Source organism: Oncorhynchus clarkii, chromosome 5 (assembly GCF_045791955.1).
Source record: "Oncorhynchus clarkii lewisi isolate Uvic-CL-2024 chromosome 5, UVic_Ocla_1.0, whole genome shotgun sequence".
Taxonomy (NCBI): Eukaryota; Metazoa; Chordata; class Actinopteri; order Salmoniformes; family Salmonidae; genus Oncorhynchus; species Oncorhynchus clarkii.
In genome coordinates, this window is record NC_092151.1 from 34,589,909 (window position 1) to 34,614,125 (window position 24,217).

The 24,217-nt window shown below is 43.7% G+C and overlaps 1 protein-coding gene across 1 annotated transcript in view; it reads left to right on the top strand.

Moving 5' to 3' along the window:
• Positions 1-24,217, top strand: part of LOC139409963 (leucine-rich repeat transmembrane neuronal protein 4-like) — a 117,677-nt gene that overhangs the window by 24,297 nt on the left and 69,163 nt on the right. The window lies entirely within an intron of this gene.

The window sequence follows — 24,217 nt, forward strand, 5'->3', positions numbered from 1 at the left end:
GTTTTGGTAAGGAATGGTGTGCTCTTTGTGGGATGTCGCTATCCTTGCCTTGAGTAGTTTTCATTGTGATCAAAGAAGAGTTATGCTATTCACTTACACCCTTGTCTCTGTTAATAAGAGGAAAAACATTGTTTGATGTAAAATTGTGTTGAAATGCAATAAGTACAACCGATTAGATTTCCTATCCTGAATAATTTCACTAGCTTGTTTGTGATAAGTTACAGTTTTTTTCCCATGTATTCTGAGAGGTGGATTCTATTGCTTATTTAGGTGCAGTTTTTACCCACCAAAATGCCAAAGGCATTTTTTGTTTGTGTTTATCATATCTCAGTTCTATTTTCAATTAGCCACTTTGTTTGTGGGGAGATTCATCCCTAGACACTTGGAATGATAATGGACACTGTTGTGACAGCAAGAAGAGTCCCTCTCCACTGATGACTTTATCCTACACCTATTATATCACAGACTCACAATGGATGCCGGTAAAGACTTCATACACAGCTTCCTCTTACTAGCTTACCATCTATGCCTCTCTGTCTTCATCTTACATTCATATACCTACAAGTGTACAACAGACACACACACACACACACACACACACACACACATATACAAACAAACACACACAACACACATACATCACAATACATGTACTTCTACAAATATTCATTGTCTAAAACTTCCATAAGGAGTGCCACTGGGAATGTTTGAATTCACTGGACAAATGAATAATTAGACAAACAAAAAGATAAAACACATTTTGTGGAGCGTGTGTCACTGTGGGACAAAGTCCAGTGCTTCTCTTTCTTTTGGAATCACCTTGTTTTTGACAACATAGTAGAATCTCAACGGATAGAAGCTAAGCATACATTTTACATCATTTAAACGTTTACATTTGCTCCTACTGTTTGTTTTGACCTCTATGTTGCGTCACCCCCAAAAAAAGGTTTGTTTATTTTCAGAACTGTATTTTATAAAGTGTTGTTTTCTTCAGATAACTTGTAAGTGGTCTTCAATCAGGTCTGGTTAAACTGGTCTTGGATCAGTGTTTCAAGGCTTATTCTTATTATGTGTTCACTGTGACCGTTTAGCTCTGATGCTGTTAAAGTGTCTTTATGTATTCTGACGTTTGCCTTTGAAGACAGTGTGTTTGTTCGTCTGTCTGGCTGTGGATTTTATGACTTTGGTGATTTGGCACACTCATATGCTTTTTTATATGCTGTGTTACGCAATATGTTACTCTTACAAGGTAGGGAATTGCTCAAATGGGTCTTCAACAAGTTCAAAGGAAAAGGATACACTAATATTCATCTGCAATTTCAGGTAATTTTTCCTTTCTTCTTTTGGACAACTCTCATATTTATTCAGGCCTGAAAATGCGACAAGCAAAACCGTGTTTGCTAACAGGATACAAAAAAAACGTAAATTTGTCTTATGACATCACAGTGTTCCTGAGATAAATGTATGTTTATTTCCCATAAAAAGCAAGATCATTAAGTCAGAATGTTAATTGCTTGAACAGCATCACACCACAAACACCAAAAGAATTGGTCTGCAATTCAGCAAGCAAGCTGAACTTAGATGGTAGTGTCTTTAGTTGACAATTAGGCATGCGGGGGATTTCAAACACTCACCGTTAGTGAGAGAATATCTCTCTCATCCTCCTAATCCTGTCTCTTACACACTGCGGTTCTGTGCCGTCGCTTTTCACAATGCCTTTTGATCCTTGCTTAATGAGGGTGTTAGATCACCAATATAGCAATCGGATTACCTGGAAAAGAAGCAAAGACTGCTCTCTTCCTTAAAAAGGCAACCAAGTGCATCTTTATTGGTACTCTCCACTTATATATTCCCTACCTAATTTGCTTTCTCTCCTTGTCCCTCTTCCTCATTTTACAACATCCATTCTTGTTCTCTTCTCCCCGTCTGGCTTGGTGGTCGCCATTTTCTCCCTTATTTCCTTTTAAAATCCACTTTTCAAAGCCTTAAACTTATTTTATTGAAGCTTCTAGACTTATTTTACAACATGATGAGCCACTGTGCTTTTGCATTCATTGCATGTGTTTTAATTGTTTATGCAGTTATGTAGCTGTTTGCTTACACTAGTAGTGCATGACTTTTTCTCCTCCGGACAAAAATAACCTTGTCAGGTTATTGTGGCTGACAGTGCCATTAGAGTCATCCTGGGCTGGAGGCACGGCAGCCTGAAGAGTTGTGAGACAGGCAGACAGGCAGTTGGCTGGCAGCGAGACAGGCAGAGAGACAGGTAGAACAGTAGACAGGCAGAGAGACAGGTAGAACAGTAGACTGACAGCGAGACAGGCAGAGAGACAGGTAGAACAGTAGACTGGCAGAGAGACAGGCAGAACAGTAGACAGGCAGAGAGACAGGTAGAACAGTAGACTGGCAGCGAGACAGGCTGAGAGACAGGTAGAACAGTAGACTGGCAGAGAGACAGGCAGAGAGAGAGGTGAAACCAGGTACCCTGGAAAGGAAGGGCAGGATACATAGAAGGTAGGAAACTTGACACACAGACAGGAAAGGCAGTTAGGCAGGCCGAAAAATCAGCAGCCATCCAGACTAGACAGATAGATTGGCAGTGCTGGGTCCACACATACACAAAGACAGCTCTCCACAGACAGCTGTCCATCCTGTGATCACCGCCAGCGCAAAGCTTCATTTTTTTGCCAGATCAGAGGTCTTTAAGCAAAGTCCAGCAGATTGGCATGTTTTCCTCTGTGGCTGGATCAAACTGCAAGGCAAAAGAGGAAACAACAGACAGAATTAAAGGACAGATCCAATCAAACCAATGTCAAATCCTTTTGCCCAATTCAGATCAGTAAGTATGTCTGTAACTTATTGAGGCCAGCTGTGCTGAATTTATCATGATCTGACACACTTTGGCCGCTTTTACACAATTGGGCTGCGTTTACATAGGCATTTACACAGACAGCCCAATTGTTCCACTAATTGGTCTTTGAAATGGGCTGCCTGTGTTAGCACAGGCTAACGTTACTATTCATAGATTCACTTTTGATGAATATATACAGTAGATAAATCCATGGTTTCCTGCTTATGGCGAAAGGCACACAGTGGCTGCGTTTGCACAGGCAGCCAAATTCTGATATTTTTTCCACTACTAATTGGTCTTTTGACCAATCACATCAGATCTTTTCACATTAGATATTTTTCAGAGCTGATCTGATTGGTCAAAAGACCAATTTGTGAGAAAAACATCAGAATTAGGCTGCCTGTGTAAATACAGCCAGTTTCAGAGTTCAAATACCTTCCTCCTGTGTGTAGGTGTGTGTCTCTGCTTGAGTGCGTGTGCAGGATATGCACACGTGGGCACATACAAGAAACCTTTCGCTCTCCTGCTAGGCTATTCTTAGAGGTCTCATATCTTTGTTTTTTCCACCCTTTTCCTATGCTTCTTCAAGCACACATTCTTTTTAGTGAATTACCTATCTATCATTCGCCCCAGTCAGGCTCCTGCTCTATGGCAAGTACTGCTGCTGCTGCTACTGCTGCTGCATAGACTCTAATGCCATTTGGCTGCCTTCCACTGCAGGAAAATGCATGCCACTCACAATTGATGAGTTCTATTCTCCCTGCAAGGGTATAGTATTCTATCCTCACATGTCCAGTGTGTAGCTTTTTCACATCATAGGAACGGGATAGATTCAGACACACGTTTGAAGTCTCTTACCATCGCAAAAAACAGTGTTTTCATCAATGTCATGCATCCCCAGGCATTGACTAGCATGGATGTGTGCAAGAGAGAGAGATGGGGTGGGAGAAGGAGGAAGAGAGAGAGCGGAAGAGAAGGGAGAGAGAGCAACAGAAGGGTGGCATGATAGATAAAGGGAGAGGGGGAGAAAGAGAGGGGGGAGAGAGAGAGAGAGAGAGAGACACGCTCACACACACACATTCTCTAGAGATATGTCTCCTATGAAGCGACCCTGAGGGTGCTCCTTGTATACATGTCATATATTCGAAGGCTGTCTTTCACTATGAAAAATAATGGTGCCTTTTATCAATTGGATTAGCAAGGTAATAAACATTTTTTTTTTTTTGCAAAACCGACAATGGATTCATTTGGGATTGATTGTGCCATGAAGCCAGCAAGTACACTTAGGGATCAGAGCCCCACCATCCAACTCATTGATCGTCTCTTGAAATGTGAGGAAGATCATAGATAATGCTGATAATTAAAGAAGGGATACATAATGCAGAATTCCACTCAGGCCTTTTTTACTTGTATTTAATCATGTACTGTATATCATTAGGGGCCGGAAATTACAGTAATGGTACATCAACAACTGGTTAGAAGCAGCTATCTGTAACCAACTTGTGTGGGTGTATGTGGATATTTTCACAATAAGGCTCCATACCCACCAACCTCTATAGGGGGGGAAACTATCCCACAATGCCCCTCTCACAGTGTCATTTGGTACATTCTGATTGTTTTTGCAGCAATGGCCTCTCAATCTTGCTTCATTTCCAGTATTGAGATATAATACCAGCAGCTGTTTAGCCTTTGATGGCAGCGTCTGTAGAGGGTATTGAGTTTGTAGAGTCTGACTCTGAAAGGATGAGGCTTCTGCTTTCTCTTTTCAGACCATTCATCAGGCCATTCACTTTACTATATGTCTTATTAAGATGAGTGGACAGGTTCCTTTTTGCTCTGGGACGTTCCTATCTAAAGTGGGATGCTTTCTAAAATTCAGCGCAATCAGTGCAAAGGGAGCTGCGCTTTTAATCACTCCACACCACACACACCTTCATCTCTCTCTCTCTCTCTCTCTCTCTCTGTCTCTCTCTCTCTGTCTCTCTCTCTGTCTCTCTCTCTCTCTCTCTCTCTCTCTCTCTCTCTCTCTCTGTCTCTCTCTCTCTCTCTCTCTCTCTCTCTGTCTCTCTCTCTCTGTCTCTCTGTCTCTCTCTCTGTCTCTCTCTCTCTCTCTCTCTCTGTCTCTCTCTCTCTCTCTCTCTCTCTCTCTCTCCCTCTCTCTCTCTGTCTCTCTCTGTCTCTCTCTCTGTCTGTCTCTCTCTCTCTCTCTCTCTGTCTCTCTCTCTCTCTCTCTCTCTCTTGCAGTCCCATGCATCTAATGCATTTCTGATTTGCTACCGTACCTTCTCAACACTGACACAATTGAGCTGGATGGGCTCCCACTTGACAGGGTAGTGAGGTCTCTATGGTCATAATACTTTGAGTTGTGTCTTTGCACACTCAAGAGGGTAACAAGGTCTATTTGCTAATGGAAACTGTGACTAGTGTGGGTGTCTTTGTGGTTTTGACCCACGGACGTGGCCTAGTGGCAGCTACGCTGGCATTTCCATGTCGGAGCAGAGAGATAAACCATCCACCTTCACATTAAAGGATTCGCCTGATAATACAATTTTTTTCCTTCTTCTGATGTTTAAAAATCAAGGCTCACTATTTCCATTTGCACATAATAATGGGCATGCTAAGGGCAGTAATCAACCGTCAGTGGACTATCCAGATTTAGGTTAACAAATTGATGTTTTGTACCTTTGACCGCTCTAGATGATGAAAGTGGATTAATCCATGCGGTAGACGGTAGAGATTATAACTGTTGGCTTGAACCTGTTTGTCAGTTGAAGCGTGAATTAGATCACCAGTTTCACAAAAACACCAGCAGACACTTATAGAAATGTTCAGGCTGTTATATCTGCACGTACGCAAAAAAAAAGTATGAACAGTTTCAAAGTGATTATGTTTACCTGCTCATTCATTCTACTTCAAAGAGGCGATATAGGAGAAGTGGCGTTGGGTGGAAATACATGAGCTGAAAGACTCAACAATTGAAACAAAAGTTGGAAAGGAGACAGGAGAGGGGAGAGGAGCAGAGAGAGGAGCAGAGAGAGGAGCAGAGAGATGCAGAGGTAGAAAGGGAGACAGAGAGAGAGAGAGATGGATGGATAGTCGGAGGGAGAGAGAGGAGAGGGACAGGCTGTACATAGTTCTCACTGACCTGAAAGGCGCAGCCTGTTTGATTTAGTGCCAATCACAGTTTTTAATGACTGCGCGGTGCATCATCATTTATTGGGATTATCATAAACTTGTGCTGGGATCTGGTGCAAGGGCACTTGTGCCTCCCCCTCAAAATGAATTACTCGCTACCAGCCCGGCCGTCAATCAGGCCAGAAATAGCAGACTCCAGCTTTTTTCCACTTTGTTTTTCCTAAACCTTTCCCAGCATCTTGGCCAGGAATATGATAAATATTCATTCCATCATACTCCACCATGGAGAGTATGGAGTGGACCAAGAATGTTAGATGGGGAAGGGCTGAGGGGGCTTGGCTGTTCTCTGTGTCTTTGTGGCCAGTAAAATTAACCTATGGAACACTCAGCATCTCAAAAGCCTTCTCCCTCTGTTTTGAACATGCAGGGTGATCCAAGAGCCATTGAAAGTGTCATCTTGAATGCAGTGGGAGGCTTTATTCAGTCTTTCCAAGTAAGCCATTTTCCTCTCCCTGGCACTTAGCTGCAGGTAGACTAGCGGTTAAGAGCTTTGGGACAGTAACCGAAAGGTTGCTGATTCGAATCCCTGAGCCAGAAAGGTGGAAAAATGTGCTGTTCTGCCCTTGAGCAAGGCAGTTAACCCCCAACAACAACTGCTCCCCAGGCGCTGATGACATGGATTAAGGCAGCCCCCCCTGCACCTCTCTGATTCAGAGGTGTTGGGTTAAATACGGAAGACACATTTCGGTTGAATGCATTCAGCTGCGCAGCTGACTAGGTATCCCCTTTTCCCACTTGCATAAACTGGGTTTTGATGAATTGATAATAAATGAATTTACTAAGGGTTGGCAGTAGAGGGGGAACAGAGGGGGCAGGATTGTTGAAGAAGCTTTGTGACCCAAGAAGAACTTTCCGAGAGACCTGAGGTGTCCTTGGAACACTTGAAGTTGGTTGCTTTATGGTTTCCATGTGGTTGATACCATTCCATTCACGCCATTCCAGCAATTACTATGAGCTGTCCTCCCCTCAGCAGCCTCCTGTGATACCCCTTCAGTGCTTAGTGTGTGAGGTCATGACTTAATCTATTTCCTGCCCCTATGATGGGTTCTGGCAGTGCAACTGGTGAGGAGAGAGTATTGCACTAGATGTTTTTCTCCTCGATTCTCCTCTGAGTTTTCCGTAGGCTCAGACAGCCGTGCATTTAGTGTTAGCTTGTTTTTCTCCTCAGATTATTGGCCTACGATGTATGTGTCTACCTGGTGTAAAGCTCCCATGGCCCCTGGTGCAGGCCAAGGCATGGCGACAAACATGCACATTCCAATTGGTCCTGCCTCTCTCTAAATAGTAGAAAGCAGATTATTCAGTTGACGTTCCTATCAGTCCTAGACTATGGCGAAATCATCCATATGAACACAGCTGTGTTTGGGCCAAAGGGACCTGATGGGGGGGTCTGGTGCTGAGCACAGTGGGAGTATGAGAGGCAGGCAGACTCTAAGCCTAATTAATCTAGCCTCCCTTAATTAGCCTATGTCCCCTCTATTATGTTCTTTCTCTCCCATTACCCCTCTCTCTCTCTCTCTCTCTCTCTCTCTCTCTCTCTCTCTCTCTCTCTCTGTTTTGCCATCTTTTTCCCTGTGAGGATGGTGACAATATGCTACGAGGTGATAAACAAGCTCTTTTCGCTGTGGAGGGCAGCTTAAGCGGAGGGTGTAGGTGTATGAGCTGTCGCCTGTGTTGCCACGAGAGAATGAGACAAAAGCCCAGCTGTAGAGCTATGGGTGTTTTGGCCTTGCATTGTTTTGGGGGAGATCTTCGGCGTGTCATTGTGGTCATTGTGTGGCGTGATGGCACCGAGGCCCGAATACTGCACCTCCCGGCATGTTCGTGTCGATTACTAACGCGTCACTTCGGTGGTCCACAGCCCATTCCATTGGTGAACACAGAGAGTGGCCTCCAGCTAGACTGGAACGGCAGGCTGTGGCTGTGGCTCTAGCTGCTGCTGCTGGACCACGCCAGCTATGCTGGGAGGGAAGATGTCGGCATGAATGACATTTCCCTCTCCCAGGCCCAGGCGTCCTGTCTGTGCCGAGCATAATGATGGCTTTAGTCTGTTATTCCACAGCAGCCCTCCCGGACCAATCAGCCTGTAGTAGAGTGTACGTTGACTGCTGATCATGACTAACTGTTGACATTGTCTAGCGACATTCTGCATTTTTTATGAACTTCATGATTAATTCTGATCATGAGCTGGTTTTCTCCTTGTTAAATGTCTTCTTTTGATGCCCTATTAAGGATGGGGTCGGTGGAAATAATACAGGTGTTGATATAAGACTTGGATATTTAAAGCTAAAATAAAAACACGATATACAGGTATAGTGCCCACTTTATGCCCATTTTAACTTGAACGATATCAATATGAACTAATGTATCAACATAGCACTTGATAATATTCATGGTAACACAGCATTATGATATTAACTTGCATGTCAATGTATTATTACACGTGCTAAATCAATAGCCAGTTCTTCATGGTTCTCATTGAAAGATCAGGCATTAGGAAAAGGTTACGAATGTAAATCTTGGCTATTTCTTGGTGTTTAATTGCCTACATGCATCTAAAAGACAGCTCCCAGCCCACCTCTGCCCCATTTGATATATAAAAAAGCCTAGATGAAAAATAGTGCTGAATAGATGATGATAATTAAATGAAGCAGAGGCGATCTACCTCACTGGCAATGGACCCTGATATGATAAATATCTTCAGGGAAGATGTATCCTCTTTTTAATGAAGATGGTCTATTTGCGTATCAAGGTCATCGTCCACTCCCGCTGCATTCCAACAGGACACTCTCTTTCTCTTTTCTCATCTGTGACCTGTCTTCTCCCTGGGGAAGGCCACATTGGGTTGGGTTATGGGTGATGGAGGAGTGGAGGTAAGGGTCAAGGGAGGGTTAGAAGTGAAACTCTCTCTTTGAGTCCTGAAATGTGAACATCTACTTTCTGACTGCCCTTGGCTAATGAGATCCAGGTCTCCTATGTGTTTGGTCTCTCGCATGTCAAGTCAGAATCTAATCTAAGTACAGGTACCACTGAAATGCTTATTAGCTAGTAATTCAACATGTATACCGTAGTAGTTATGTCTATGTTCGTACTGGGGATATTTCTGTTGTGAATACGTTTCAGGTACAACCTTGGACCACCCTTAATATTGGATTGAACAGTGTAATGTCATCCCCGCTACTATACAGGCTTTGTGAAGTGTTTCCTCGTCAAGCAGAGATGTCCTGTGGTGAAGCATGGTCCTTCAAATATCCTCCTCCGGGCTCACCTGGAGCTAAGACAGGTCAGGATGGAACATATTGAAACACTGCACCTGTACGCTAGAGAACAACATGTCATGGCAGAAATAGAGCTTTTGCTTTCAGAGGTGTTCCAGTGTTACTTAGTTGAGTTGGTTCGCTCTGGGTGGTCTGTAAAAGCCTTGTGAGTTTGCATCTCCCTCTCTTACGCCAGCCTGTAATCCAGGCCTGTTCCCAGGCTGTGTGGGGCTGAGCTCTGCCCCTATGGAGGCTCTATGTGAGGCTCTTTGGCTCTGCGGTCAAGCTGGTGTCAACGGTGGTGACTCACCGTGAAGCGGCTGTAGACTTAACGACCGTAACCCTCAGGCACCACCGTAAGTCTCTAGTTGGAGAACTGTCTCGTTCCTTTTCTCTTTCTTTCTCTATTTCTTCTGTACTTCACTGTTCTCTCTCTCTCTCTCTCTCTCTCTCTCTCTCTCTCTCGCTCTCTCTCTCTCGCTATCTCTCTCTCTCTCTCTCTCTCTCTCTCTCTCTCTCGCTCTCTCGCTATCTCGCTCTTTCTCTCTCTCTCTCTCTCTCTCTCTCTCTCTCTCTCTCTCTCTCTCTCTCTCTCTCTCGGTTCTCTCACCTATTTACTTTTTGATGACTTGCATTTTACTTTGTGTCACTGTATTGTGCAATTTCCTCTCGCTCCTCTTGCTCCCTTCTCTGAAACTCATGAACTCAATGTGTTAGTTCCTGTTCTTGCATGTTCCTTGTATTGTGTTGTTAGGTTGGATTAAGCTCTCAGCCTCCCTTCCTCTGCTCTGGTGAACAATTTCCTCCATGTGGTTCTGTCTGCTCTCCCTCTCCCCAATCCTCTCCACTCCTTCTCAGTCTGTGCTCGGCATGATTTGCATGGCCTACCGTCTGTTCTGTGTGGGATTCGATTAATACCCCCATCGAGGGGCTCCTGAGTAGTAAAGCCTTCACTTGTTGTGAGTGCCAGCGGGCCCTCCCCAATGAAATGATCAACTTAAGGCCCATTTTGCCTGTGCCCTCCGCATCATCAGGAGCCAAAATACTCTCACCTGTATCTCTCTGGGCAAATCACACACCCCTGTGTGTCAAGATAACGCTTGGCTCTAACGCTGTGAGCAAGTCAATCATCAGTGTGAGACTATAATGAATTCACCAGTGTTGTTTAGAGCCAATCCTGTATAGTACCTAGGTCCTCGAAATACAGTATAGCATATTAATTCCACAAATTCATTTCTTATTCAATTCCCTCTCCCTGTAAATGAAATTCAATTCAATTCAAATTCTAAGTCAGTCTTTGAATTCCGAGATACAAGTTCAAATATATATATTTTTAAATCCTACAGTCAATGTTTGATACTAAGTGGATTAATTCCATTAACTGGGACATGTACAAATATTGAATTGCAATTCAATTCAATTCCAAAGATGATATGTTTCTAAAAGTCCAATTCAGTTGCCATTCAGACAGTCCAAGCAGTATGATTCTAATTCAATTCCAATTCCATAATTTAATTCAATGTAAATTCTCCTCTTCATGAGTATATTCAAGAATTGAATTGGAATTGACCCCAACCCTGGCTATAGGGTCTCTCTCTCTCTCTCTCTCTCTCTCTCTCTCTCTCTCTCTCTCTCCCTCTCACACACAACTCTCAACACTTTTTCCACCAATTGCTTTGATATAATTCTAATCACAAACAGTTACAGTGCACTCTCCCATTTCTGAAGAGTTCGTTTTATGTCAGTCTTCCATTATCTTTCTCTACACACTACATTATTTAGGGAGGAATTGTGTGTATGCTTGTGTGCTCATCACGATCAAAGAATGTTGGAAAGTTAATATCCCTCTCGCATGTTGCAAGACATTCGGGGATGGGAGCTGCGCTATGAAACGACTGCGCTATAAACACCTTCTCCAAGTTTTGTGTCTGACTTTGTTTTAGAGGTCAGAGGAAACACTGAACTTGGTCTAGATAGGGGAGGAGATACACATAGTGAAACCCCCAAAAGAAAATAAAGAGTAGAGATGGTGCTTGCGACTTAACGGCAGACTGAAAAAGCAAGCCAAGAGACAGTTCTTGTTTCACCTGTCAATGGTGCCGGAGTGCCTGTTACAAAGAGGGCAATTTCACCACGACCCGGGTGTTGCCATGACAACATGGAGTCCTTTCCCTTGTCACGTTCTGCTGTTCCTATAGGGTCTTGAGGTCCTTGCTGGCCCTCGCTGAGCCAACTCGACTGAAAAGTGGAATATGGCCTCCTCGTTCACCCCATGCTTTGAGGATGATTTTTTATTTATTTTTTTCATTCTTCTTGCGTTATATCTTTGTCTAATGAAGCCGCGCCCCTTGATTGCCTTCCAATTTTATCCAACATCACATAATGCCGGAGGGTGTCAATTTATAATCAGGCGAGCTCCGCCCATCTAATGTAATGTTTTTCATCCTTACCAAAGTCAAAACAATCAAGACATCACCTCTGAATGGCCAGGCTTTGCGAGCTGCCCACTGTGCCAGGAGACGGATGGCAGATAAAAAATAACAAAGAGTTCACAGATTTAGATCCCAAGGCGGCTGTACCCTTAGGCAAGGTGCTTATGCTGGATCTCCTTAGTGATACTCTTTATCCACAGGCATTATTGGATACTGTGTGAACATTGAAATGACCTATGTGTATTGCATCATCCTACAGAGAATGTGTACGTTATTGTCTAGTGGAAGGCATTATATGTGTTGTGTAATAAACACCTAAATGTTGCCATGTCGCTATAGGTCACTTGACAATCAACACATTGACAATATCCACTAAAGCAGATTGGTATTTAGAAAAGTTGCATATTATACTGAATAAGAGTGTCGAGCACTTCTAAGCAGTGACATGATGAGCCACTCTCTCCCATGACTGTTGAGAGTGTCTAATGCTGACTGATCTGTAGGCAGGACATTGGGGTGATGTTTGATGTGACCGTCTCTTCATTATGATAGGAGCAGGTGTGCGGCATTCTGGGCTGACTGACTGACTGTCCAAAATGCTCCAGACAACGGAGACATCCTCAGAGTCGTCACAACATATGAGTTACTAGTTTCAAAGTACCCTGAGTAAACATGATTTAGTGTGTTGAGTTTATCTCTGTAGCAATGGACCCTAGTGTCTTAGATGCACTACCATGGGAGTTTGTCATCATCATGAATTGAACCCCTCAATGGGCCTATTAAATGGCAACATGTCCATGTACGTTTCATGTGTCAAGTTACAATTGTGGAGACACATGGCTTTGCCTCTGAGTATAGGTGAACCACATAGAAAACATGGGATCCGACATAGGCCTTCAGAATTGGGGTTGGGGTGAAACATTACTCTAAATGAGGGAACATTAGCGCAGTGAGTCCCTCGGTTCAGCGTGATGGAAGCGCATTAGAAGTGTACATTGATTTTCCCATCATGTGAGAAGTTTCAGCACCGCCAAAGTCCTCCCCAGTCTCCCCCTATTAGCTTTTGGCCCGGGGTGCTCTGTCCATCCCCATCTGCTCATCTGCCTATCAGTGGTCTTCACTTCACTAAAAGAAGGGGACCGATGGAAGAGATAGAAAGAGGGAGTGAGGGATAAGTCTCTGTTTGGCTCTATGGCTGACAGACTTGGCAGAGAAGGGCCAGGCCCAATAGGGAGGGGGGGGGGGGGGGGGGTGGAAGTGGATGCCCTCCCTGTAACCGTTTATCAATGAAAACACAGTACTTTGTTTCCATACCCACTCTGCCAAGTTGGGATGCAGATTTTTACCTCTCTCTCTCTCTGAGTTTGTATTTGGGGTGCAGATTTTAGCCTCTCTCTATGAGTTTGTATTTGTGTGTGTCTCTCCTATGGGCTGTGATGTCACCACAGTGCCCTGGAGGTGAGAGATCCCAGGCCAGATAAGGCTCTTCACTGAAGGGATCCATCCTAGTCCTCCAGAATCCCAGAAGGCCTTGTCGTCTCGACCAGCCAGAGCCAGATGGACTGTGTGTATGATCGCTGTGTTTTCTTCCCAGTCCCTTCTCCCCCTATTCCCCCTCTATATGAGATATGATGTACTTGGCCTATGTTTTTGGCTAGACGAGATAGGCCCCTCTCAATCACAGCTTATCCTTTCTACTCTAACCCTGTATGAATATAGCCCTTATACATAACTCAAATAGCCAGAAAAGCCAGTAATGTCAACTGAGAAAAACAGAGTGAGAAATCCATAGTCAGTAGATGTCACATTTCATTTGACATCCAGTTTTCTCCTTCTGAGGTTCGCATCCACTCATTTTTCCATTCTTTCCTTTGTAATTTAATTTGTAAGGGATAGCTGTTATATGCCATCCCGAATGAGTGGCGTCATCCATCCGTAGTAGTGGGCCTGTGCTCCTGAGGAGGCTGAGTCCATGCATGGATGAATGAGATTCTATGCTGTAATGGCTGCTTTGTTGTCCTCCCTCCCTGCCTTTCTCATTGGTATTCCTCTGTCAGGCTGTGTCCTGATGGGTGGTGTAATTACTGTACTAATCCACGGGCAGGCCAGGAAGGTTGGCAGGGGCTTGAGGGCCCGTTGGCCAATGCCCACTAGTGGTGAGGCAGGCAAGTACACTAACCTAACACCCTTGCTACTCATAGTACAGAGAGCACATCAGATATCTGACACCTCCACGTAAAGACAAGGCATGCATGTGCATGGACACATGCTTCAATGCATCAACGCAGACACACACAATACAGATACTAGGAAACACATATATTCATCCTCACACTGCAGGGTATTTAGACACACTGACACAATTAGGAGAGACATAGGAGATACAGACAGAGATATAGGAGAGACAGAGACAGACAGAGATATAGGAGAGACAGAGAGATATATAGGAGAGACAGAGAGAGATATCGGAGAGACAGAGACAGACAGAGATATAGGAGAGACATAGACATATATAGGAGAGACAGAGAGAGATATAGGAGAGACAGACAGAGAGATAGAAGAGACAGAGATAGGAGAGAGAGAGATACAGTGCCTTGCGAAAGTATTCGGCCCCCTTGAACTTTGCGACCTTTTGCCACATTTCAGGCTTCAAACATAAAGATATAAAACTGTATTTTTTGGTGAAGAATTAACAACAAGTGGGACACAATCATGAAGTGGAACGACATTTATTGGATATTTCAAACTTTTTTAACAAATCAAAAACTGAAAGATTGGGCGTGCAAAATTATTCAGCCCCTTTACTTTCAGTGCAGCAAACTCTCCCCATAAGTTCATTGAGGATCTCTGAATGATCCAATGTTGACCTAAATGACTAATGATGGTAAATACAATCCACCTGTGTGTAATCAAGTCTCCGTATAAATGCACCTGCACTGTGATAGTCTCAGAGGTCCGTTAAAAGCGCAGAGAGCATCATGAAGAACAAGGAACACACCAGGCAGGTCCGAGATACTGTTGTGAAGAAGTTTAAAGCCGGATTTGGATACAAAAAGATTTCCCAAGCTTTAAACATCCCAAGGAGCACTGTGCAAGCGATAATATTGAAATGGAAGGAGTATCAGACCACTGCAAATCTACCAAGACCTGGCCGTCCCTCTAAACTTTCAGCTCATACAAGGAGAAGACTGATCAGAGATGCAGCCAAGAGGTCCATGATCACTCTGGATGAACTGCAGAGATCTACAGCTGAGGTGGGAGACTCTGTCCATAGGACAACAATCAGTTGTATATTGCACAAATCTGGCCTTTATGGAAGAGTGGCAAGAAGAAAGCCATTTCTTAAAGATATCCATAAAAAGTGTTGTTTAAAGTTTGCCACAAGCCACCTGGGAGACACACCAAACATGTGGAAGAAGGTGCTCTGGTCAGATGAAACCAAAATTGAACTTTTTGGCAACAATGCAAAACGTTATGTTTGGCGTAAAAGCAACACAGCTGAACACACCATCCCCACTGTCAAACATGGTGGTGGCAGCATCATGGTTTGGGCCTGCTTTTCTTCAGCAGGGACAGGGAAGATGGTTAAAATTGATGGGAAGATGGATGGAGCCAAATACAGGACCATTCTGGAAGAAAACCTGATGGAGTCTGCAAAAGACCTGAGACTGGGACGGAGATTTGTCTTCCAACAAGACAATGATCCAAAACATAAAGCAAAATCTACAATGGAATGGTTCAAAAATAAACATATCCAGGTGTTAGAATGGCCAAGTGAAAGTCCAGACCTGAATCCAATCGAGAATCTGTGGAAAGAACTGAAAACTGCTGTTCACAAATGCTCTCCATCCAACCTCACTGAGCTCGAGCTGTTTTGCAAGGAGGAATGGGAAAAAATGTCAGTCTCTCGATGTGCAAAACTGATAGAGACATACCCCAAGTGACGTACAGCTGTAATCGCAGCAAAAGGTGGCGCTACAAAGTATTAACTTAAGGGGGCTGAATAATTTTGCACGCCCAATTTTTCAGTTTTTGATTTGTTAAAAAAGTTTGAAATATCCAATAAATGTCGTTCCACTTCATGATTGTGTCCCACTTGTTGGTGATTCTTCACAAAAAAATACAGTTTTATATCTTTATGTTTGAAGCCTGAAATGTGGCAAAAGGTCGCAAAGTTCAAGGGGGCCGAATACTTTCGCAAGGCACTGTATATATATAGGGGTGACAGAGTGACAGAGAGAGATATATAGGGGTGACAGAGTGACAGTGAGAGAGATATAGGAGAGACAGACAGAGAGATAGAAGAGACAGAGATAGGAGAGAGAGAGAGATATATAGGGGTGACAGAGTGACAGAGAGAGAGATATAGGAGAGACAGAGTGACAGTGAGAGAGATATAGGAGAGACAGACAGAGATAGGAGAGACAGCGATAGGAGAGAGAGAGAGATATATAGGGGTGACAGAGTGACAGAGAGATATATATAGGGGTGACAGAGTGACAGAGAGAGAGATATAGGAGAGACAGAGTGACAGTGAGAGAGATATAGGAGAGACAGACAGAGATAGAAGAGACAGAGATAGGAGAGAGAGAGAGAGGAATGACAGAGTGACAGATATATATATATAGGGGTGACAGAGTGACAGAGAGAGAGATATAGGAGAGACAGAGTGACAGTGAGAGAGATATAGGAGAGACAGAGTGACAGAGAGAGAGCGATAGGAGTGACAGAGAGAAAGGGATCTCCATTAGAGGGATGTGTGCTGTGTGTGTTTGCATGGGTGTGTGAGTATATCTAGATCCCCCAGCTTGCAGGTATAGACACTGACCGCAGGAAGGCTTATGTGGCGTGGTGGGGCACTGGAGTGTGCTGTGTGTGTGTGGTGTTGTGTTGTGCTGTATGTGTGGTTTGCCTGGCAGGTATCTAGCTTGTTGTGTTAAGAGAAAGTGTGAACAAATATCAATAACATCAGTAGCAGTAACAATAACAACAGCCTTCTGCTTGTACATAAAACCCCAGCAGTGGTCCCAGTAGAGATGAGGAGACTGCGTTCAAGAGCATGTGAGTGAGTCATTGGAGGAACATAATAACCACTGACGCCCATTAGCAAGGTGTGAGGTGAGCTTTGGTAAGCTGTGAGGGCCCTGGGCTCCCAGCATTGTGGAGGTGTCCACTGCCCAGTTTTGACAGGTTCAAACCTGATGTTCATCTAATGAGCCCCCTGGTAAATGTTGCTGCTGTATCCTCACCTCCATGTCTGTAGGAAGTAGGAGGAAAATGGCTGCTGTAGAAAACCCCCCAGCATATACACATGACAATAACCTGCATAGGTGGTCTCACAAATCCAGATTTCAGATATCCCCAATCAGCTTCCTCTTCTCAGGTACTCAGCTCCTTCCCCAGTACACGGGCGTGGTATAGCAATACTCTGTGATGTGAAGGGCTGCAAACTCACTTTGGAATACAGTTTACACTGTATTTTACCATAAAGACATGTAAGGTAACACTTGTAGGAAGACGCTGCAGTTTCTGGCAGTTTATTTATTTCAAACACATACTGCACTGTAATTGCAGACGAGACAGTCTTGGGTCTACCTGTGGTTTCAATCCATCAGTTATACCCCCGGCCTCTCTTCCTATTCATTTCTCTGTCTACTCTCTCTCTCTCTCTCTCTCTCTCTCTCTCTGTCTCTCTCTCATCATCGTCTGTAATCCATTTGTATATCAAGCAGCATTTCCCTCTCCCTGTCAATCCCCTCTCCACCCTCCTCTCCCTCCACCTCCACCCTCCTCTCCCTCCTCCTCCACACTACCTGCCGTTATGCTTGGAGAGGTTCACTGCGCCACTCTGGCACGATGGGACCTCCTTCGGCAGAGCTCTAATTCCTTCAGCGCTAGCTCTGTCTCTGTTTGACTGGAGGAAAAGCCACTAAGCCCCTCTCCTGGGGAAAGGGGAGACCAGAGTCTGGGGATTTGAGCCCCCCCACCCCCTCTGTTTCTCTTCTTTTCTCTTCCACTCTAAGCTGGTTTAGATTCACCGCCATGTTCCATCACGACTAAGCTAAACAAATCCCCCAATATTTCCCTGGAAATTGCCTAGTGGAAGTAGGGGTGGCGAATCATCTTCTTATTTAAAAAGGACGTTGTTGCAGAGGAGGAGACCACTATAGAGGAATGGGAAGTTAAAATGGTGTATTAATGTGTTTGTTTACCTTTATCTACATGGAGTGTTTCTCACACAGCCCAGATCTGTAGGACTTGCGGTCCTGTTGGCTCAGCAGGGGAGCTGTTGAGAGACAGAGAGAGAGTGTGTGTGTGTGTGTGTGTGTGTGTGTGTGTGTGTGTGTGTGTGTGTGTGTGTGTGTGTGTGTGTGTGTGTGTGTGTGTGTGTGTGTGTGTGTGTGTGTGTGTGTGTGTGTGTGTGTGTGTGTACTGTCTACAATAATTTTCATTTAAAACCCTTAGTTTTGCCATTTTATTTACCCAAAGCAGACATTTGTTTGTTTATCCTTTTTGTTAAATACAATCCATGTTTGTGAAACGTTTAAAGTAAACTTTCAAATAGGTTTTCATAATGTCATACTCACATAATTTCAAAATCACTATAAACTCACATTCTTTGAATTATTTTATTGATCAGTAATCTTAGCCCGAGCAAGTGCTTCTCATCTCTGTGTGCCAGTTCCTGTGTGTTCTCTGTGGTTCTTCACAGTCCTGCACGGTGGATCAGGCGAATGATGGGGCAGCTTGAGTGGGCTCAGCTGGGGGTCATCTCCCAACCCTCTCTCTGCGAAGGCTGGACAGTGGGCAGGCTGAGGCAGCCTAAGGCAGGGACGCCTGCAGCGCGGCCGGAGATAATGGATGACAGGGTAACCAAATATAATATACGGGAGCTAACTGTAAATCAGCTGAGCTGTGGGCTATTGTGAGCTGTGTGCTGAGCCAGGGGGGCAACCAGGCATCACACCCCGGGTCCAGACATGCCGCCACTCCATTTCAGATCGGTCACGCTGGTTGAACCCAGCGGGGTGTCTTTTGGTACTTCTCTTCCTGTTTCATTGATTCCCTCTATGATTGACAGGTATCTGCATTGATTGATGTTTTGCCTCAGACCCTGTTGACAGTGTGGAGAGAGGGTAAGGTATAGGGGCTAATTGACTGTCCTCTGGCTGGAGGATGGATGGCTGCATTCATATGAAACTGCAGACCAGGGAGCGACCGACGAGGCAATGTATAATGAATGTTGATTGTTGCACTACACACCCATGAACTGTGGCAGTCTATTCTCACTTTGTCTGTTTCAATAACATACGTGTGAATATGTAGTAGTGACTCATCGGTCCCAAGGTTTAGGGATTTTTGTTAGCTGTTATAAATACTGTCATTGTGACGCTCCATAGGCAGAAATTTGAATTAGACAGGGCCAGGGGGTCTACTAAATAAGGCATTTTGGGCAGTTGAATTATTGAACAAACAGAGATGTATACCTGCAGCAAAACAGCATTGCCTTATGGTCTTTCTGGGCACAGCAGCAGAGGCAGCCATGTATTAAATTGTGTGTTCCAATGCTGTGCTCCAACCTTCCCCACTGCACTGACGTGTTAGATTTTTCTGAACAAAGCTGTGATTTGTAAATAATGGATATGACTTATCTAGCTACCTAAAACAGAAGCTGCCTTAATGCCCCAACCGATAGACTGGAGAGTTGACTGGAGAGTCCGCTGTGATGGTGAAAGTAGGCCAGTTCCACATGAACTCATGGAGGGGCAACAACATCTACTGTAATGTATGATTTAATACTCATAAATAAACATGGAGACACACGCTCAGTTATTTAACTATGCACTCTAAAAAATGGTGGGTTGTTTGGATGATCCAACTGCTGGGTTGCATGCATTGGGTCACTTAGTTGGGTTGTTGTCTTTAAAAAAGAGCAAGGTTTGGTTGTTGATGCTGGGTTATTGATGCTGGGTTATTGAGATATGACCCAGCGGGTCAGATCAGAAGACTGGAGTTATGGTTTAGAAGGGGGGTAGCTTTCCGATAGTTATTTTTGGCCACCCTTGAGAGTAAATGTTATTTCAGTTAATTTATTCTGCTGTATTGTTATCGTATGTTCATGTTGAACGCTTTTGGATCTTAAATTATGCTTATACCACAGCAAGTTGTTGGCACCTTAATTGGGGAGGATCGGCTCGTGGTAATGGATGGAGCGGAAAAAGTGGAATGGTATCAAATATATCAAACACATGGAAACCATGTGTTTGATGTCTTTCAATTTTTCCATTTGCCGTTGCGGCCATTATTATGAGCCGTCCTCCCCTCAGCAGCTTACACAAGTGTATGAGTTAATCAAGTGTATGCTTATCCAAATGTTGGGATAGTCACCACTTTGTTACCACATGTAAATAATAATGTTATTCATTTTCATATGTAATGCGCAAAAATATTCAAGAACATTTGCACGGTACAAAGTTCACAGAAATGACATTTACTCTCATGGGTGGCCAAAAACAACTACCTGAAAAACCATACACCTAATTAGCCACGTCTCCTGAAAATAACCTATGGATTGCATTAAAAAAGACCCAGCTGCTGGGTCAACCCACATGAAAGTGAATAAAAATCCAACTGATGGTTAAATGAAACCATGTTTGCGTAATCCAAATAAACCAACATGTTGGGTTATTCATGCAACCCAACTGGCTGTGTCAAAATAACCCAGCGTGTGTTCTGTGCAATATTTACCTAGTGATGGGTTACCAAATAACCCAAATTGGGTTGTTTTTAACAATAATATTTTTGGGTGTGGGTGCAAGCTAAAGTCCACATATTTACGTTTATCTATAATGCACATATACAGCCTAATTTATCGCCATGGACATTGAGGTTATTTACTCTGTAGATTATATTTTTTCCATATACTGTTTTTCCATACACTAACGTTCAAAAGTTTGGGGTCACTTAGAAATGTTCTTGTTTTTGAAAGAAAATAACATCAAATTGATCAGAAATATTGTGTAGACATTGTTAATGTTGTAAATGACTATTGTAGCTGGAAACGGCTGTTTTTTTATTGTTTTTTTAATGGAATATCTACATAGGCGTACAGAAGTCCATTATCAGCAACCATCACTCCTGTGTTCCAATGGCACGTTGTGTTAGCTAATCCAAGTTTATAATTTTAAAAGGCTAATTGATCATTAGAAAACCCTTTTGCAATTATGTTAGTGTAACGGATGTGAAACGGCTAGCTTAGTTAGCGGTGCGCGCTAAATAGCGTTTCAATCGGTGACGTCACTTGCTCTGAGACCTTGAAGTACTGGTTCCCCTTGCTCTGCAAGGGCCGCGGCTTTTGTGGAGCGATGGGTAACGATGCTTCGTGGGTGACTGTTGTTGATGTGTGCAGAGGGTCCCTGGTTCGCGCCCGGGTATGGGTGAGGGGACGGTCTAAAGTTATACTGTTACATTAGCACAGCTGAAAACCGTTGTCCTGTTTAACCTTTCTGATCTCCCCATCCCGGATCCGGGATCGTGAATACAGACTCAAGCTCATTACCATAACGCAACGTTAACTATTCATGAAAATCGCAAATGAAATGAAATAAATATGCTAGCTCTCAAGCTTAGCCTTTTGTTAACAACACTGTCATCTCAGATTTTCAAAATATGCTTCTCAACCATTGCAAAACAAGCATTTGTGTAACAGTATTGATGGCTAACGTAGCATTTAGCATTAGCATTCAGCTGGCAACATTTACACAAAAAAACAGAAAAGCATTCAAATAAAATCATTTACTTTTGAAGAACTTCAGATGTTTTCAATGAGGAGACTCTCAGATAGCAAATGTTCAGTTTTTCCTGAAAGATTATTTGTTTAGGACAAATCGCTCCGTTTTCTGCGTCACCTTTAGCTATGAAAAAACCCCTGTATCCAGGATTGTGTAAATCTATCAGCAAGCTCATTAGCATAACACAACGTTAACTATTTATGAAAATCGCAAATGAAATGAAATAAATATGCCATCTCTCAAGCTTAGCCTTTTGTAAACAACACTGTCATCTCAGATTTTCAAAATATGCTTCTCAACCATAGGAAAACAATAATTTGTATAAAAGTAGCTAGCTAGCGTTAGCATTTCGCGTTAGCATTTAGCGTTAGCATTAGCGTTAGCATCCAGCACGCAACATTAACAAAAACATAAAAGCCTTCAAATAAAATCATTTACCTTTGAAGAACTTCTGATGTTTTCAATGAGGATACTCTCAGTTAGATAGCAGATGCTCAGTTTTTCCAAAAAGATTCCTTGTGTATTAGAAATAGCTCCTTTTATACATCACATTTGGCTACCAAAAAAAATCCGAAAATTCAGTCCTCAAAACGCGAACTTTTTTCCAAATTAACTCCATAATATCGACTGAAAACATGGCAAACGTTGTTTAGAATCAATCATCAAGGTGTTTTTCACATATCTCTTCATTGATACATCGTTCTTGGACACATGCTTTCTCCCCTGAATCAAATGGTAAAGTAGAAGCAGCTGGCAATTGCGCACCGAATTCGACGCAGGACACCAGGCGGACACTTGGAAAATGTAGTCTCTTATGGTCAATCTTCCAATGATATGCCTACAAATACGTCACAATGCTGCTAAGACCTTGGGCGAACGACAGAAAGTGTAGGCTCATTCGTTGCGCAATCACAGCCATATAAGGAGAGAATGGAAAACAGAGCTTCAGAAATTCTGCTAATTCCTGGGTGATGCATCATCTTGGTTTCGCCTGTAGAATGAGTTCTGGGGCACTTACAGACAAAATCTTTGCAGATTCTGAAACTTCAGAGTGTTTTCTTTCCAAAACTGTCAATATGCATAGTCGAGCATCTTTTCGTGACAAAATATCGCGCTTAAAACGGGAACGTTTTTTATCCAAAAATGAAATAGCGCCCCTAGAGCTCTAACAGGTTAAAGAAGCAATAAAACTGGCAATACACATCTATTGTTTTTATCAGTAAAAACGTCCCTACACTTGAAATGTCCCTACACATGAATTAACTGTTGCTATGAAAGGTTATGTGATGAGGTGAACAGCTGACCAACAATAGAATGGTCCTCATCAGCTCTTATGAGTGTCACTTGTCATTGTAATTATCAAGTCAAGAGTGGCAGGAACTTTACTGTAGGCTTTGCATACGGGAAAGTGGCCAGTGTGAAATGTAGATGGGCTATTCCATTTTAGTAGATGTGTGGGTGTTCATTTCTGTTTAGGAGGTAAGATTGATGGGGGGGGGGGGGGTTGAGTGGTTACACTGGACTGGAGAAACCCAGAGCTCTGAGCGAGTAGGGTAAATACAGAAAAAAAAAAAAAAATAGTGGTCCTGAGATTTAGAGTCAGGCACTGACGTGGGGAACCTAATGAAAGGAGTGTGGTGTTTCTCCAGAGCAAGGGCCCCCGGCCTCGGCATTGACAAGCTGTCCGCATTGCACTGTAATTTAGAGACCTCCCCCCACAGAGCAGGAGTTATAACATTTCTTTCCCTCCTTCCTTCACTCTCCCATCCCTTACTCTCACCAACCTCCCTCTTTCCTCCCCCACCCACCCACTCACTCCATCACACCCTCTACCTTTTCTTCCTCTGCCGCTCTCAGATTTTCTGCTTACCCATTCCCCCTCATCCCTTACAGTATGTTCCCTTCTCTCTCTCATTCTCTCACCCATTCTATTTTTTTGCCATCTCTCCAGCTATTTCCCGTCTCCTGCCCTCCCTCCCCACTCCCAATCTCCCTCTCTCTCCCTCTCATTCAGACTGATCATGACTCACCCCTTGCCTATATTACCCCTCTATATGGCCCATGGCTCCCTAGCTAGGAGCAGCCTACAGTGGGGCCTTTAGGGAGGCCGGCCACAGACACACAGAGCACGGAGGCCTAGCCTGTCACAGCACTAAGGCACGCAGGATATAGCCTCAGAGAACCTGCTCTGATCTGTACAGTATGGAGCCATATACGCTATAGAGTATATACAAAAGAATGTGGACAGCCCTTCAAATGAGTGGATTCAGCTATTTCAGCCACACCCGTTGCTGACAGGTGTATAAAATCGAGCATACAGTCATGCAATCTCCATAGATAAACATTGGCAGTTGAATGGCTTGTAATGAAGAGCTCAGTGACTTTAAATATGGCACTGTCATGGGATGCCACCTTTCCAACAAGTCAGTTTGTCAAATTTCCATGGCCAAGCAGCCGCACACAAGCCTAAGATCACCATGTGCAATGCCAAGCGTCTGCTGGAGTGGTGTAAAGTTTGCCACCATTGGACTCTGGAGCAGTGGAAACGTGTTCTCTGGAGTGATGAATCACGCTTCCTCATCTGTCAGTCCGATGGAAGAATCTGGGTTTGGCGGATGCCAGGAGAACGCTACCTGCCCGAATGCATAGTGCCAACTGTAAAATTTGGTGGAGAAGGAATAATGGCCTGGG